The following is a 15,819-nucleotide window of genomic DNA, read 5'->3' on the forward strand; positions in this document are numbered from 1 at the left end:
TTTTCTTCTTTGAGAGTTATTTGGGCTGTGAAGGATCCCAAGGGCTCAATGAAGGGGCCCGGCTGGGAAAGGAAGAACAGAGTAATGGGGAATCTGCCTTCTCTGTAGAACAACTCAGCCAGCACTAGCGCTAGCATTAGTACTCTACATTACCTTGAGTAGTCCAGATTCTTAGAGTCTGGCTGAATCAATGAATGTCATGAGAAATTGCTGTGGAAAGATTAGGAATATACATGTACACACACACACCATTTCCTCATGGTAGTGTAAGAGATAACTTAAAAGACGCTTCTGGTTCCTGTGAATCTGAACGATCCTGTGCTGCAGACCCTTTGCAATCACCTTGTTTATAGGAAGAAAGAAGATTCAGTGACAGCGTCTTGCACAGAAGGCGAACTATCCCTCCAATGGGCAATGCCTTCTTATCATCCTAAAGAAAGCAGCCCCAAACTTCTTGTTTGTTCATGTTCTGTCCCAGTAATAAAGTGATAACAATTCTTTGAACTCTTTCAAGGATAAAGACTGAGCTAATAGTCAACCAAGCCACACACCTGTGACCTGGGACTGTTTTAACTGTGCATACCTTTCTTGCTCTCTGCCCCCAATTCTCCCTATTTAACCTGAAGCCAAGGTCTGCACCCCTAAATATGGCAGAAGATGTACTCAAATGTTGTACTGCAATAAATCTTCTTTCTCTGTCCTTCGCCATGTCTCTTTATTTGTCATTTGAGGATGACTGGTTGGACCTAACTTGGCACTCCTAAACTTTGGGGCTGGAGTCTAAAAACCTGATTTCAATACTAAGGGAAATGCCTTCACAGTCTCAGCACTAGTTTTTTCAGACAATGATTTCAAAGGCTGACTTTGCCTATGCACAGTCAGAAATTAACTCCTAGTCCCAGCTGGGAGTTAGCTCAGTGGTAAAACACTCTTTACTTTGAGAGAGTTCTTGACTTCCATCCAATCTACTTGTACGGAGTTTTGACGATGAATAGTGAAGGATAGAGATTTAACTTCTTAATTAAATGATATCAAAAGAAATGTACTTTTCTTTAAAGACATCTATCTATTGGAGTAATATGGCTGTGTCTCTGAATTTACCCAGTACAAATCCATCTGGAATTTCCTGAGAATCAGGGTACCTAGCTCAACTCTAAAATTGCGTAGCTTGGTAGCATGCTCTTCTTGTATGTAAATAATTTTTTTACTTAAGAAAGGAGGGAGGGAGTTGTGACCACTTTGCCTTGGCCTCCAGTTTTTGCTGAAGGGACCTAAGAATAGGACCCAGAGATGTAGATGAAAGAGACTCCAGTTCTTAAGTTCTTTTATCTGACCAAAGACCTAAGGAGTGGACTTTGTTGTTGGCACGGGTACATGTGGTTTGTCATAGAAAGGCATGGGAGCCCGTGGCTGGTATATGAGGTCTAGAGAATGGGCAGAGGTAGCCAAGGAAACTCACGCTCAGCTAGCTTCAAGACTTTCCAGAGACCAAGAAAATATGACATTGAATCTTCTTCTTACTTGGTTTCTGTGTGTGTGTGTGTGTGTGTGTGTGTGTGCACGTGCGCGCTCATGTGTTTACTTGTGTGTCCATGAATAGCAATGTTACGTTTGTCCGATATTTGATATGAATAGCAAAGCCAAGTTCAATGGTTTGGTGCTTGCTAGCATAAACTAGCTGCATGGATCCCCTCCTGCTCCCCCTCCAACTTCCCCTTAACCACACCACACCACACCCTGTAAACAGGACTATTTGCTTTCTGAGGTCAGCCTGCCATGGCAGAGAGCAACATACACCTGGTCCACCTTTGGTTGGTGGGACTTTCAGAATTCTTTAACAAGCTGCATGCATGCTTTCATGCTTTCACACCAGAGCACCTGGGTCACTCCACGAAGCCTTAGGCCTAGCTTTTCGGGCAGGTTTTTTGGGCCTGGAAGCTCAGCGAGCACTGATACCTGCAGTGTTCTTGCTCCAAGAACAGGCCTGTAATGAGATGTGTGGTTCATCTGCTCCTCTCCTGTGGGCTGTGCCTGAGGAACAAAAAGCGTCTGGCCATCTGCTTTCCTTCTTGTCCAGGGCTTTTGGGCAAGGTTCTTTCCATGCCTGAGTAACCAGGCAGAAATCCCTGAGGAGTGTCCCCATGCAAGCCTCTGCCACGCAGGCAAGGAGTTTGTCCAGCCACAATTCCTTACCTGTATCCAACCTGCCACTCTCCACAGTGAGCAGCTTGTTCTATAGCTTCATGACAAGCTTAATTGGTAATGTATTTGGGATATTCTTGAAAATGTCCATCTAATGAGAGAAAAGCAATGTGTGTCTCTGAAGAATCTTGTCTCCATGTGCAAATCTTTGGCTAACAGAAGTCACATTAATGCTAATGAAATCTTAATGCTGAAGCCTTGCTCTGTGGTGGTGGTGGGAATGGCCTCCTCTGTGCTGAGACACATTTTTTTCTCATTAGCTCCACCATCTTTGTTAATATTAACAGTAATAAAGAGACTTAGGCAGGCTGGCTTCTGGCAGAACCCAGGATTAATGAGGAGGGAGGAAGATAAATGGTCGGAGAGTTAAGTTTTACTTTGAAAGTGAAGGGTCCTTTTGGGACCCTTCAAAGGCTTATTTTGATTTAAATGAAGAACCTCATAAATCACGGTGGTCCTGCAGAATCACTCTGACTTGACTAATAGTGTTTTATACAGTTATAGGGTACTGCTCAGAGCTGATGCCAGAGTTCTAGAAAGAATCCACTGGGTGATGGTGCTACAGCTGGAGTGTGTGTGTGTGTGTATGTGTGTGTGTGTGTTCATGTTTATGTTCATGCATCTGTAGTCGACAGGCAACTTAATCAGTGTTCACCCCAAGATCCATCTTTTAGTGCATATCCATAAGTGGTCCTTAGTTTTAAGATCTTGACAACGGTTTTATTCACCCTGTGAAATAGTTTAAGGGGAAATAGAGTGAGGGAATCAGGGCCCACAGTCAGGGAAACTTTCTTTCAAAGCAGCAGAAAAAAATTGCATGCTGTGGAAAAGTCAATCAAAAGTGGCAAATGATGCATCTCCTACGGATTCCTTTCCCCTTGGAAGTTTCTCTTAATTTTTGCTGCTCATTCAGGCATTGGCTGTCACAATGTCACACGTCTCTACTGTTCCCAGGGCTGTTTGTGACTCTGAAGGGATTGAGACACCTGTAAACTGTCTCTAGGCAAAAAAACTTAAAGGACAATGTTGGGGGGTGGGAGGCTAGGGGGAGTTCAGTACCCAGTTCCAGGAAGACAGCTACCCCGCAGTGTCCTGATACTCAGAACCCGGCCTGTGCTGTGATTGAAGCCTGTGCTGTGATCTCCTCCTGTCTCGTGATTGTGGCTGGGAGCAAGTCTCAGTTGGTATCTGCCAAAGGCCTGTCTGCTTCTACTTGAAGGAGAGGAAGTCAGAGAGCGTCTCCTGTTGAACAACAGTGGTTCATTCTGGCTGTCATTCACAATGATGGTCCATGCTTCTTTTTCCCCTTAAGGATGGTGCCCTGGGAATCTTGAGTTGTGTGTGGAGCTCCCCACCCCCAACTCAAAGCAGGTAGCCCTAGGATGGAGGCTGATGGTGTAGTACCACTTCTGTGGTTGTAGTGGTTTGACAGGAAGCCTTGTGTACTCTTAGGATGTATAAGCAAAGGGAACCTTCTAGAATGGAGGCTAATAGATGGATCTCTGGGATAACCATGCCTGAAGAACTGAACTCAGTTCTGGAGGCCACACAGATACATGAGAACCTGTTTAGAGGACAGTGTGTGGGGCAGGCAGAGGATGTGAAACTCTGTCACGTGAGGGCCTTTCTGAGGAACTGGGGCTGAGGCCTGGAGAAATGAGTCGGAGGAAAGGGTGACTGTCTGCAAGAGCTGTCACAGGGGAGGGGAGTTAGAGTCTGTTTGTGAGGCCCTAGAGATCAGGGGTCTTGGCCCTTGGTAGAAACCACAGAGAAAGGTACCTGAGTTGCTTGTCAGAGAGATCTTTTTGACAGTCACAAATGTCAGAAAATACTCAGGTTGTTTTTATTTTGGACAATCCTGCCAAATCCTGCAACTCTCATAGATGTTCTGACGCGTTTTGATGGAGTGGCTGAGATAGCTATTCTGATACATGGACACTTGGACATGCATTTTATGATGTTTGGAGCTGTTTGGCCAACAGCAGAACACAGCAAATGGTTTTATTTCTACCATTACATTTGTTTCTCATTTTTTAACTAAGTGAAAAATAGATGGGTCCATTTCCTCTCCTTATCCTTCGACCTCTACTTTCTCAGGCTTTAACCCTGGGATCCAATTACCAACCACTTGCCATGGCCTCTCTCTGTCTCTGTCTCTGTCTCTCTCTCTCTGTGTCTCTGTCTCTCTCTCTTTCTTTTCCTCCCATTCTCTCCCTCCCTTCCTCCCTCCCTCTCTCCCCCTCCCCCTCCCTTTCTCTCTACCCCTCCTCTCTCTCTCCATTTCTCTTCCTCCTTCTTTCCTATCCGCCTCCTTTCCTTTTGGCAGTACTGGGGTATAAACACTACCATATTTCTAGCCCTTTTGCTTTAGTTATTTTTCTGATAGAGTCTTTTGCTTTTTGCCTGAACCTTGGCCTCAGGCTTCCATTTTCTTATGTACATTTTCCCTGTACCTTGGATTATAGGAATATACCACCATACCTGGCTTATTTGTTGAGAGCTAATCTCCCCTAAGTTTCTGTGAGGGCTGGCCTCAAACTGCAATTCTTCTGTCTCCACTTACCAAGTAGCTGGGATTACAGGCATGAATCACTGTTCCAGGCTCACTTGTTTCCTTTGACTGGCTTAAAGATGCGGAAATGAGATCACTGAAGGTAAGTAACACTGACGATTAGTGATGGATCTGGAGTTAGAATTGAACATACTGAAAGGTGTCATGGCTCTGTTGGGATTTTAGAGTAGCTGGTATTTTCAGCTGACACAAGAAAGCCTCAATTCCAATTTTATACTTTTATATGTTAGGATGTTCACATATCAGTGTAGCCTTATCAAAATGTTGTTCTTATAGTGAGCTGGACACACACGAGTTAAGCATTTTACACAAGGAGCTCCAGTATCATTGTGGTGGCTGATGATTATTTATGAGGTAATTTGTAATCCTAAAATGCTCTAACTCACTAGCTCCCACATGCAGGTCTTTGGGCCAGGCTAGTTAGTCTAAGACATTGCACATTAAAGCACAACAAAAGAAAAACAATGGAATTAATTTTAAATAAGGTTATATTCAATTTTAAGGATTTTCTTAACTCTGAAATAAATATTTTTTCTTTCTGGTTGTGGTTAAAATCTTGAAATGAGGGTGATTGTTGGTGGCATTTAAAAATCTAAATGGAGCCAGGCACTGGTGGCACATACACACCTGTAATCTAAGCTAATCAGGAGGCTGGGAACTCAGGACCATGGTTAGAAGTTAGCTCTGGCAGAAAAGTCTGTGATACTTTTACTTCCAATAAACTACCAAAGAAGCTGACAGTGGAACTGTGGCTAGCCTTGAGCAAAAGACGCTCAGGGACAGCACCCAGACCCAGAGTTCAAGCCCCAGGACTGAAAACAAAAACCATAAAGCAGTGATTATCTAATTGTACATTTTCTTTTTTCTTTTACAGATAGGCAAAGATCCCAATGTCTAGGAACCCTGAGTGAAGTCATTTAGCCTTTGTTACCTTATTGATTTGCTTGTGCGATGAGCATGGGCTCCCTGGGGTCCAAGATCTTTGGAATTTCTGTGTCGATCCTAAGGAGGTTGTTATTGTTTATGGTTTAAAAGGTCGTTGGCAGACCATGCCAATGTTACTCAAATGATCAGTTGTGTGGATGGTAGAAGGGGGGTAGAGCCCTCATGTCTTGTGTTCTTGTTGAACAGTGCTTTTTTTTTCTCTCTCTCTCAGCTTTCAATAGCCTACACGAAGGGCTTTGCAGGAAGCTCTGCTGTGTTCCTACAGAACCAGAACCAAGACTTCAGTCAGGTCAGCCAGTCAGAGTCTAGCCCTCCCACAAAAGCCTCAAAGGCCTGCAGTGAAGCATCCTGTGGGTGGGTGGAGCTGGGCTGGAGGAGCTGGAGAAGAATCCTAAGAGAAGAGAAGAAGGAAGGGAGTTGCAATCTATGGGTCCTGCTCCTTCCCATTAGGTGTGAGACCACTCCCTGAGTCAACGAAATCTCAGTGGATGCCAAAGCTTTGCAGGTGGCACTCCTCCATGCCTCGCTGGCATTGTGAATGCTGCTTGAAACTCTGTAAAAGACACATTGAAAAGAGCAACTGGGTTATAGCTCTGATTTCTATCACATGTAAGCAACTTCCCTCTTGCAATTTTCAATGAGCCATTACAGCTAGCAAGGGTTTGGGCGAGTGCCCACCTTAGGCATTTGCTAGCTGTCTTTCTCTTCATTTTTTGTTTTATCTCTAGGGATGTTGAGGTTGTTCAGGGTAAGAACCACTTCTGAAGAAATTCTCTGCACAAAGGGGTGCATGCAAGGACATCCAGAGAAGTAGCGTTTCTCAAGGTAGGAAGGGTGTCAATGACCTCGTGTCCATTGTCCATATTAGGCCTAGACATATCAACCATTGCATCGGACAGTTACTGAAAGCTGCACCATCATATCTACTCAAAATGTAATGTTCCATGGACAAAGTGGGCTGGAGAATGGCACAAATAAGCAGAGTGCAATACTCCACATGATTTCTGCACCAATAAGCATAGTTTAATGGGTGATTCCCCTAGTTCTTGTCTTTGGGGAAGGAGAGAAATGGGGTAGGGGGAGGTACAAAGAAGTCATTTCAATAGTGATTCCTGCCTTTACAAAAGACAATGGGAGGAAACAAGATAATGGTGAACATTATCCAGGCAATGGTTAGTGGATAGTCATGTCTTCTCTTATTTATAGTTCAAATTAATTTGTATGTGTGTGTACCAGTCCTAGGGCTTGAACTGAGGGCCTAGGCCCTGTCCCTGAACTCTGATGCTCAAAGCTATTATGCTTAAGAGCCACAGTTTTACTTCTGACTTTTGGGTAGTTAATGGGAAATATGAGTCTGATGCACTTTCCTGCCTGAGCTGTCTTTGAACCACAATCCTCAGATCTCAGCCTCCTGAGTAGCTAGAATTACAAGTGTGAGCCAATGGTGCCTGGCCTAGTTCAAATTAAAAACTGAAATTCAAACATGCACACACACACACACACACACACACACACACACACACACACACACACACACACTTGCTAGTCCTGGGGCTTGGGACTCAGAGCCTGAGCACTGTCCCTGGCTTCTTTATGCTTGAGGCTAGCACTCTACCACTTGAGCCACAGAGCCACAGTGCCAATTCTGGCCTTTTCTGTTTATGTGGTGCTGAGGAATCGAACCCAGGGCTTCATGCATGCTAGGCAAGCACTCTGCAGATAAGTCACATTCCCAGCCCCCCCCCCCCACCGCAATATTTGCTAGAGAAAATAATTTCCCGGAGAAGACCTTGGCATCACATCCTGTTTCTACCATTGGCATGTGAGTGACACTCAGCTCTTTCATCTTTTGAGGGCATCGGTGCTGTGTTTGTTCAGTACTGCCAGCACCCTACACAGTGCCCACTACATGGGACTCACTGTCCATGATATGGATTGGCAGCTCCTATTCAACTGTCAAAACCCACTCATGCCAGGTGTTGGGGTTCATGCTTGTAGTCCTAACTACTTGGAAAGCTGAGATCTGAAGATTGTGATTAGAAGCCAGCCTGAGCAGGAAAGTCTGTGAGATTTTTATGTTCAGTTAGCTACCAAAAAGCTTAAAATGGAGCTGTGGCTCAAATGGTGAAGAGGTAGTCCTTGAGCAAAAATGCTTAGGGATGGCCTGGAGGCCTTGCGATCCTAGGACAATCCAAAACAGACAAAGCCCCAAGAAAACAAACAGAGAAAACTCCACTCATATGTTATCATTAGGAAACCTTTCCTAACCAGCCTACTTCATTTTACCTTGAATACTATGTTATTCTAATGATGATGGTGGCAAATATTTATTGGATAGTTACTGCATGTCCCATAGTTTTCTCAACATCTTGAGATATTTAATTCTCACAGCCCCTCTAGAACTTAGTGTCTATTTTGCAAGCTGTTCTGGAAATCTCTATTAGATTGCCATCCCCCAATAGGCAGTGAGTTTCTGGAGGTCAGGGATTGTGGCTGATTCAACTTTGTGCCCTCAGTGCTAGCCACAGAACTTGAGACACAGAGGTCATTGATAAGAGTTACTGAATGAATAATGAATGCATTCCCAAGGTAGGCAAGCTCCTGTCTCGTTGGTCACCACATGGTTAAAATATGACCCAAAGGGGTCATGTGTTGGTGGCTTGAAGGAGATTTGTATGGGCTCCCTGACTCTGATTTATTCTCCCTAAGCACTATGGCTCTGACAGATGACAATGAAAATGGGTAAGAGTAAGGTCTCCTCTTTGGGATGAAGTTTGAAGTTGGAAATGTGATGCTTCTCAAAACTTTTGGTCCAGTGCCTTGTCATCCTCTGGTTCACAGCTCCGTGACTCTTCCTCCAGTACAGCTTTCCTTATCCTCTGGGGCAAAGCAGCCCTTTCATACTTCTACAATCCTGTCATCTCCTGGCTCCTAACAGCTGGGTTTCACTGCTTGTTGCCCCTTTCCCCCAGAGCTCAGGGTTCAAGAGAGCCTGCTCTGTTTGTCCTCTGCTCTATCCTCAGAACTCAGTTTGGGGCCTGGCCCTTTGCAGGTGCTCAACACAGGGTTGAGAAATGAATGAGCGACAGGAGAAGCTGAGAGTGGGAAGGAGTGGGATATTGACATTCAACTCAATATTTAAATCCACAGCTGGACTGATAAGCACCTGAGCTGTGGTTTGGAACCCTGAATTCTGGGGCTTTGGTCTCTTCTACCTAGAAGCTGATGGGTGGCTTCACTAGAAATTATCTTAATCAATAATAATCGCTGCGATGGAAGGCATCCCTCCAGACCCTTTTGTAGGTCTGAATGCTTTTTAATATGCCTTTTTGCATGAATCACGACCCCCTGGAGCATTTAAATGCAGACCTCCCACCCACCTCTGGATGCTGGTCTGGAACATCTGGCGTGGCACTTAGGTACAGGCATGCACATGCTATAGGCTGTTGGGGTTGTTGACCTTGTCTCTCTTCTTCCTGGCCACTCCTTAGCCAGTTTACAATATTCTTAATTTATATTTAGAAAGGCTGGACATATGTACCTTGCAGGTGGAGAAAATGGTTCTGTTTTTGGAGTTCTTTTCCTGTTGAATTATTCTTAGCTGAAACTTAGGGAATGGATGGAGAGATGGACAGAGAAATAGCCTGGATAGATGGAGGTAAATTGGGGCATGATTGTGTCCAGGGGCTGCTGGGTGGATCCTAGCCTTACATATCTGCTAATGCAGAGATTTGTGGCACCTGTGGACTCTTAGTTCAGGACTTGTTATAAAATGTTTGTGAAGGATTGGAGGCATGGTTCAGTGGTAAGAGCGTCTGCTTAGTACTCTTGAGGCCTTGAGTTTGATACCCAGTACTACAAAAACAAACAGATGAACAGACAAATAAAAATCCTATAACATATTCCTGAGTATAAGAACATTTCTTGGCTCCAAACTGACTGGATGAACCTTTCTCACAGAAGCTTGAGGCATGGCACACATGAGAAAATACATCTCCTTCCTCTGACTACGGGCCACCAGCGTCACATCTTCATAGCATTTTCTGGGCCCTAGCTGCTTGGTCATGGACCCCTTCATTCTACCTTTGTAAGAACACAGTATGGAGGAGTCACATTTGACCATGCTATTGATGGAAACTTACAAAGTTTCCAGAGTCTCACACATAGGTATCAAAATCTGGCTTTCTGGTGTACTTTCTGGGGTCCTTTCTGCGACTTTGTTCTTCCCCATTAGCCTCAGTGGTAGCAACCCCTAAAAGAGGCACAGATCTGGCACCTGCTGGCTAGCAGATTTACCACTGTGGGACTCTTGGGTGTTCTTTGTGGTTTCTGAAAAATCTTGAATGTAGAAGGTCTTCTCCTACCTGGAGGGCAGGAGTTCTGACCTAATGATCATTATATTTAGTAGAGGTATCTGGAATAAGAAGATGGTCTATTTTGTTAGGTATTTTCTAAGAAGGTTTAATACCTTCTCATAAAAATCTCCACATGATGGATGTGAATAGTCACCTGAGAGAGCAAAGGAAAAAAAAAGTCTGTTTCCAGGATTTTCATGTATCAGATGTCAGGTCCAAAGTGACTCAGCTAGTGAGCTCATAGAGGCAGAAGTTAGACACTAACATACGAACAGCAGAAAGACAATCTGTTGTAATCCACTGCTTCTGAAAGGCAATACAAAAAGGGAGATGAAGAGCCATAAGTTGATCATTGTCCTTGAATGAGGGTGTCCTAGCTGCTTGGAGGAGTAGTAGCTGAACCTTCTGGCTGTGCCATGGAGAAGGATGCTTGCTCTAGGCTATTTTGACCAGATGACATTACATATTTAGATTACATAATAACTTCCTGCTCTTGCCATGAATCTACCTAATTGACTGACTTACAGTATTCTTATAATACCTAACTTGACAGTAGCTTGTTGGAAAGAAGAGAGCAGACACTCATGGGCTATCACAAGTATCAGCTGATTTAATTATTAGATAATTATCATTGTGAATTAATTCTCCAGTCATCTAGTTATTTGTCTTAGCCTCTGTAAGGCATTAACTTCACCCACCAGGGATTCATCCACTCTCATCATACTGTCAGAAATCACATGTGTGTCTGTGTTTGCCACCCTGACACCTGATCCCAGAGGCCACTGTTCAGGTCTTTTTATGGTGCTGTTGGGTGGCCTGGTAAGCAGTCACTAGATCGCAAGTCAAGCCCAGACAGTGCTATTCAGCTTTGCTACATGGGTCTGTGCTCTGTAGAGCAACTATCTGGTATATGCAGATATTAGATACCTTCAGGGGCATCACTAGTTGCAAACCTAGTTACTCTGGTGTCTGTGATCGAAGTAAGATGGAAACCTTCAAAATAGAGCATCAGAGAATCTTCCCTCTGAAAAAAATTGATTATTTAATTGAAAATCTCATAGTTCCAACCATAAACTACAACCTATTGATTTATTTAGGAGAATTGTAGGCGAAGGTCACTCTAACATATTCTAACTCTACCATTTCCTTTAAAGAAGAGAGAAAATTCTGGAGCTTTGATATATTTATTTATCAGCAGTTGTAGATTTGAAAGCTACCAAGATGCATTTACATAAGTAGTTTGTTTGTCAAGTGTGGCTCACATGAGACTCATACTTTGGAGATTTTTTTCTTTTTAGTTCTCTTGGCTCTTGTTCTCTGGTTCTACATTTGAATGTAGCTAAGTTAGGTTCCTAGTCCCTAACACCAAAGCCCCCAACTGAAGACAGAACCTTTGTTTTCATTGTAAAAATATGTTACAAATATGAATTTCTAACAGTGTAGGAGTATTAAAAAATTAGAAAATAGCTTCCTAATTTTATCCTTTCAATACAGTCCCTGTGAATAGTTTAGTGACTTTCCTTCCATATCTTTTCCCAGCCATATGTTTTGTTATTTACAAAGATGCGATGATTTTATGCATGCTGTCTTGCAATTTGTGTTTTTTCTTTTAGTAACATATCTCGGGCATCGCTTTCATTCTAATATACATTTATATTCTTGGGAGCTGCCACATTTTCCATTTTTATCTGTAGACTTTAGATTCTAATATGTACTGTATATATTATATAGACCACAATGTAGATGTGCATATTTCCTTAAATACTATGGAGTATTGTTCTAGTTAAACTTCCAGAGAAGAAGATATTGTGTTCAAAGATTTCTCATTTTCTTAATTTTAGTAGCTTTTTACCATTTTACAAACCCACCATGCTGTTCCAACATTTTGGTTGGATTCACACTTTAATAGTTATAGGAATCCCAGGGCTAAAGTTCCTAGGGCATGATAGTATCATGCTTACTAGATTAGGAGAATTACTCCAATAGAGCTCCAGTTTGATTGTGGTTTCATAAGCACAAGATGGTAACAATGACTCATGAGTCAAGGCCAAAGTAGAGCCCATATTGACTTACTCTGTAGAGGTTCCATCCCTTGAAAATACACACACACACACACACACACACACACACACACACAACACACACATATGCTGTAATCATGGCACACATATAAGGAAGTATATTGGACTGGATGGAGTAGGAAGTGCTTTGTTCTAAGCTTGTCTTTTACAGAGAAGTCTGTAGGGTTAAGTCTGTAACTCATATACTTGCTATGTGTTATTCATTGTCTCTGAGCTGATTTTCTGATCTGAAAAATGGTAACTAGTGAAAATTATCCAAGAAAATAGATCTACATCTTTTTCATAGTGCTTGGCATGTAGTAGTTGTTATGCAGAGGGTACTGGAGAGAGCAAATCCTTTAGTTATCGCCTGAGCATCTTTTCTCCATGAGCAACACAGACTTTGCCCAATGACTGCCCTTCACTGGTGACCAACTACACTGATTTTAAACTTTTTCCTAGAGAAGAACAAGTATTTGATTGGAAAAATCTATTTCTCTTGACTTGTTTACAATATATTAGACATGAAATTACATTGTTGAACATATATACATAAATAGCATACAATGATAGTACATAACATACACACACACACATATATATAGTACAAGAGAGTTTCCTTGTGATAATTCCATACATGTGCACAGTATACTTTGAGCAAGTTCATCCCCTCTACCGTCAATCATGTTTAAAGCTTCTATTGTCTTTTAGATGACTACATTGACCACAGTTGGAAGGACGTGAGCTTTATGAGTCTAATGATGGATCCTATGAGGTTTTTCACTCTTGTAACCAGGTGAAATTCATGGGGAATTACTGTCTCTGAGATTTGATCTGTCTTCCTCCTGTGGTAATTGCTTAGTCTGGCCAGCTCTTGTTATGTTCTGGCCATAGGACTTACTCCTGAGTGCTCCAAACGCTGTTGATTACCACCTGAAGACACGCACTGGTCCTGGATGGTGTGTAAGAGGTGGCTTGCAGAGGGACACCAGTGTCCTAAGTGTCACAGTGTCCTAAGTGTCTATGGAGAAAAAGCTGGTGTGAAGTCAAGTCCTGGATAGGAGAGAGGCAGCAATGGCTTGAACATGTTTTATCTAACCATCTAATGATAGGTAATAAGAGTCAATATTCATTCCTAGTTTTCAGATGTACAGATGGGAATTCATGGGTTTAATGACTAAATTTAATGAAACGTGTAGATGAGTTAATCTCCAGCAGAACCCAAGACTGGTAATTAATCCAATGTTCTCTCCACTCATGGAGAGACCAGTATGGTGGCAGTGCCTAAAATATTGCCCCTGGGCTTCAGGTGCAGAGATTTAGATACAGCACACAGCCCAGTGTCAAGATCCAGTTGCATGACCCTCAAAGGGCTCATGTCCCAGCAGGAAACCAGAATTGAAACAGAAGCAGAGGTCTAATTTGATGTATAGGTAAATGCAGATAGAGATGGAAGGACTCTCAGGATATGAGGGTATCAGGGCTCATCTAAGAGATACCAGTAAAAGTCAGTGTAAAACTGAAAAAAACAACAACCCAGAAAGCTAAGAGAGGAAAATAACAAGCTAAGAAGATCTCGACTTAATCAAACCTTTAGGTCCAATGATCAGCTTGCAGGAAAATAATAAACAAAGGAATGTGTTAAAAGGCACTAAGTAGTGCAATTGGCAAAACCTGGATATAAAAAACTTGAAACAGTAAATATTCTGGCTTATTTTTTTTCTCCTCATTCTTGTCTTCCTCCTCTAGTTGTTTAACAACAACAGAAAGATATGGGAAAAACCATAAAGGAAACTATAGTTTAAAGGAGACCTAACAGCTTGCATTGTGGCTCTTAATCGCAGGAGAATCAAGAGTTCAAGGCTGGCTTGGGCAACAGGGTACACCCTGTCCCAGAAAACAAAAACCAAAGCACTAAAGGAGATTTAAGAGATACAAAAATTCTAGCAACATATGAACCTTATGTGTATCTTAATTCAAACAGTAAACTACATTATATACAATAATTTTAGCACACAAAGTAGCATTAAACACACTTAACTATATAGATTATGGACTGTAATGTCACTTCCCCAAAGGAAACCAGTGTTGCTTGGAAAGGTGGCTAATTCTAGGCATAATGTATGGCATATGTTTAGAAAATTTTTGTTATACCAAATAGCAAGGAAAATATCAAAGATCACTAGGGTCCTATTAGAAGAACTAAAGGGCTAACTTGTCTAAGATAGGGAAATAGAAGCAATAATAAGAAAAATTGATGCAGTGAGTAGAAACAGTTCAAACAAGTTAATGAGTTCAAAATGATACTTTAAGAAAATCAAAACCAAGTGCTCATCAACAGAGCACGACAAGATTCCAATTTTTTACTCAAAATCTGTCAAACCAGGGAAAAGAATCAAATACTATACGTTCTGTATTTTTAATGAACTGTACCATAAGATTGCTATTTGGAAAGTAGAGGAGGTTTCTTATTATGGAAGTACTACAATTTATAATTGGAGGAGAAATATTACCAGTTTGTAACCAGCAGTGACTTGATGGGTTTACACATTGAATATAAATGCACAGTAATGCCACAACACCAGAGACAGCCAAATATTTTGTGTCCTCCCTAATAGAAGAACAAAACTTACCTTGACAAAAAAAATACAAGTACTATTTAAACACCAAAATTGAACTCTTAAATTGTAGGAAATAGAGATGATAGGGAAATATGTGGGACTACAGCTAGGGGCTACAGGTACTCAAATCCGGACAGTGGGATTGGTTATAAAACCAATAATTCTGTTTATTCAAAAAACGCATTTTACCAGGTGCTGGTGGCTCATGCCTGTAATCCTAGCTACTCAGGAGTATGAAATCTAAGGATCACGGTTTGAAGCCATCTAGGGAAGGAGTCTGTGAGACTCCAATTATCTTCAATTAAACAGCAAAAAGCTGTAGCTCAAGTGTTAGAGCACTAGCCTTGAGCAAAGAAGATCTAGGTCAATATCCAGGGTCTAAATTCAAGCCCCAGAGCCAGCACACACACACACACACACACACACACACACACACACAAATACATCGCAAGGAAAACACTTGGAAATGGAAAAGGAGCTTATAAGACTGAAGAAGACTCAAGGGATATCGATCATTAAAAGCAAAGTATCCTAATTTTAAAAATTGTCAAAATAGTTATGATGTTCCTGAGATGAGAAAATTTGAACATTGTTTAAGAAATTATTGTGTTACATGTGATGCTGGTATTTTGGTTATGTCAGGATTTTTATCCTTTATAAGTTTACATTGAAATATTTACCTAGAGTTTTCTTCAAAAGCATAGAGGGAAAGACTTGTTTTGGAATCAAAATGAGGTAATAAAAATCAAGAATTGATGCTTATTGGGTCAAGAAGATGTACATACAGGAGTTTACTACTTAGTGTATGTTGGCAATGTCTGAAATCCTACAAAAGAAAAAGTTAAGTATAGATAGGGTAATGTGAATACAGACCCACAGTGTTCAACTATATTGAGAAGTTTTTATTTTTATTTTGTGGTGCTGGGTGGTGAAACTAGAGTCTTATACATGGCAACCAACTCTTTACCACTGAGTCATATCTCAAGTTTAAGCTTCTCAGCATGTAAGTGGTGCATACTAAAAAAGATAGTTCGTTTCAAAGTAATTGGCGTTTGTAGGGTAAA

The sequence above is a fragment of the Perognathus longimembris genome, chromosome 3 (genome assembly GCF_023159225.1).
Source record: "Perognathus longimembris pacificus isolate PPM17 chromosome 3, ASM2315922v1, whole genome shotgun sequence".
NCBI lineage: Eukaryota > Metazoa > Chordata > Mammalia > Rodentia > Heteromyidae > Perognathus > Perognathus longimembris.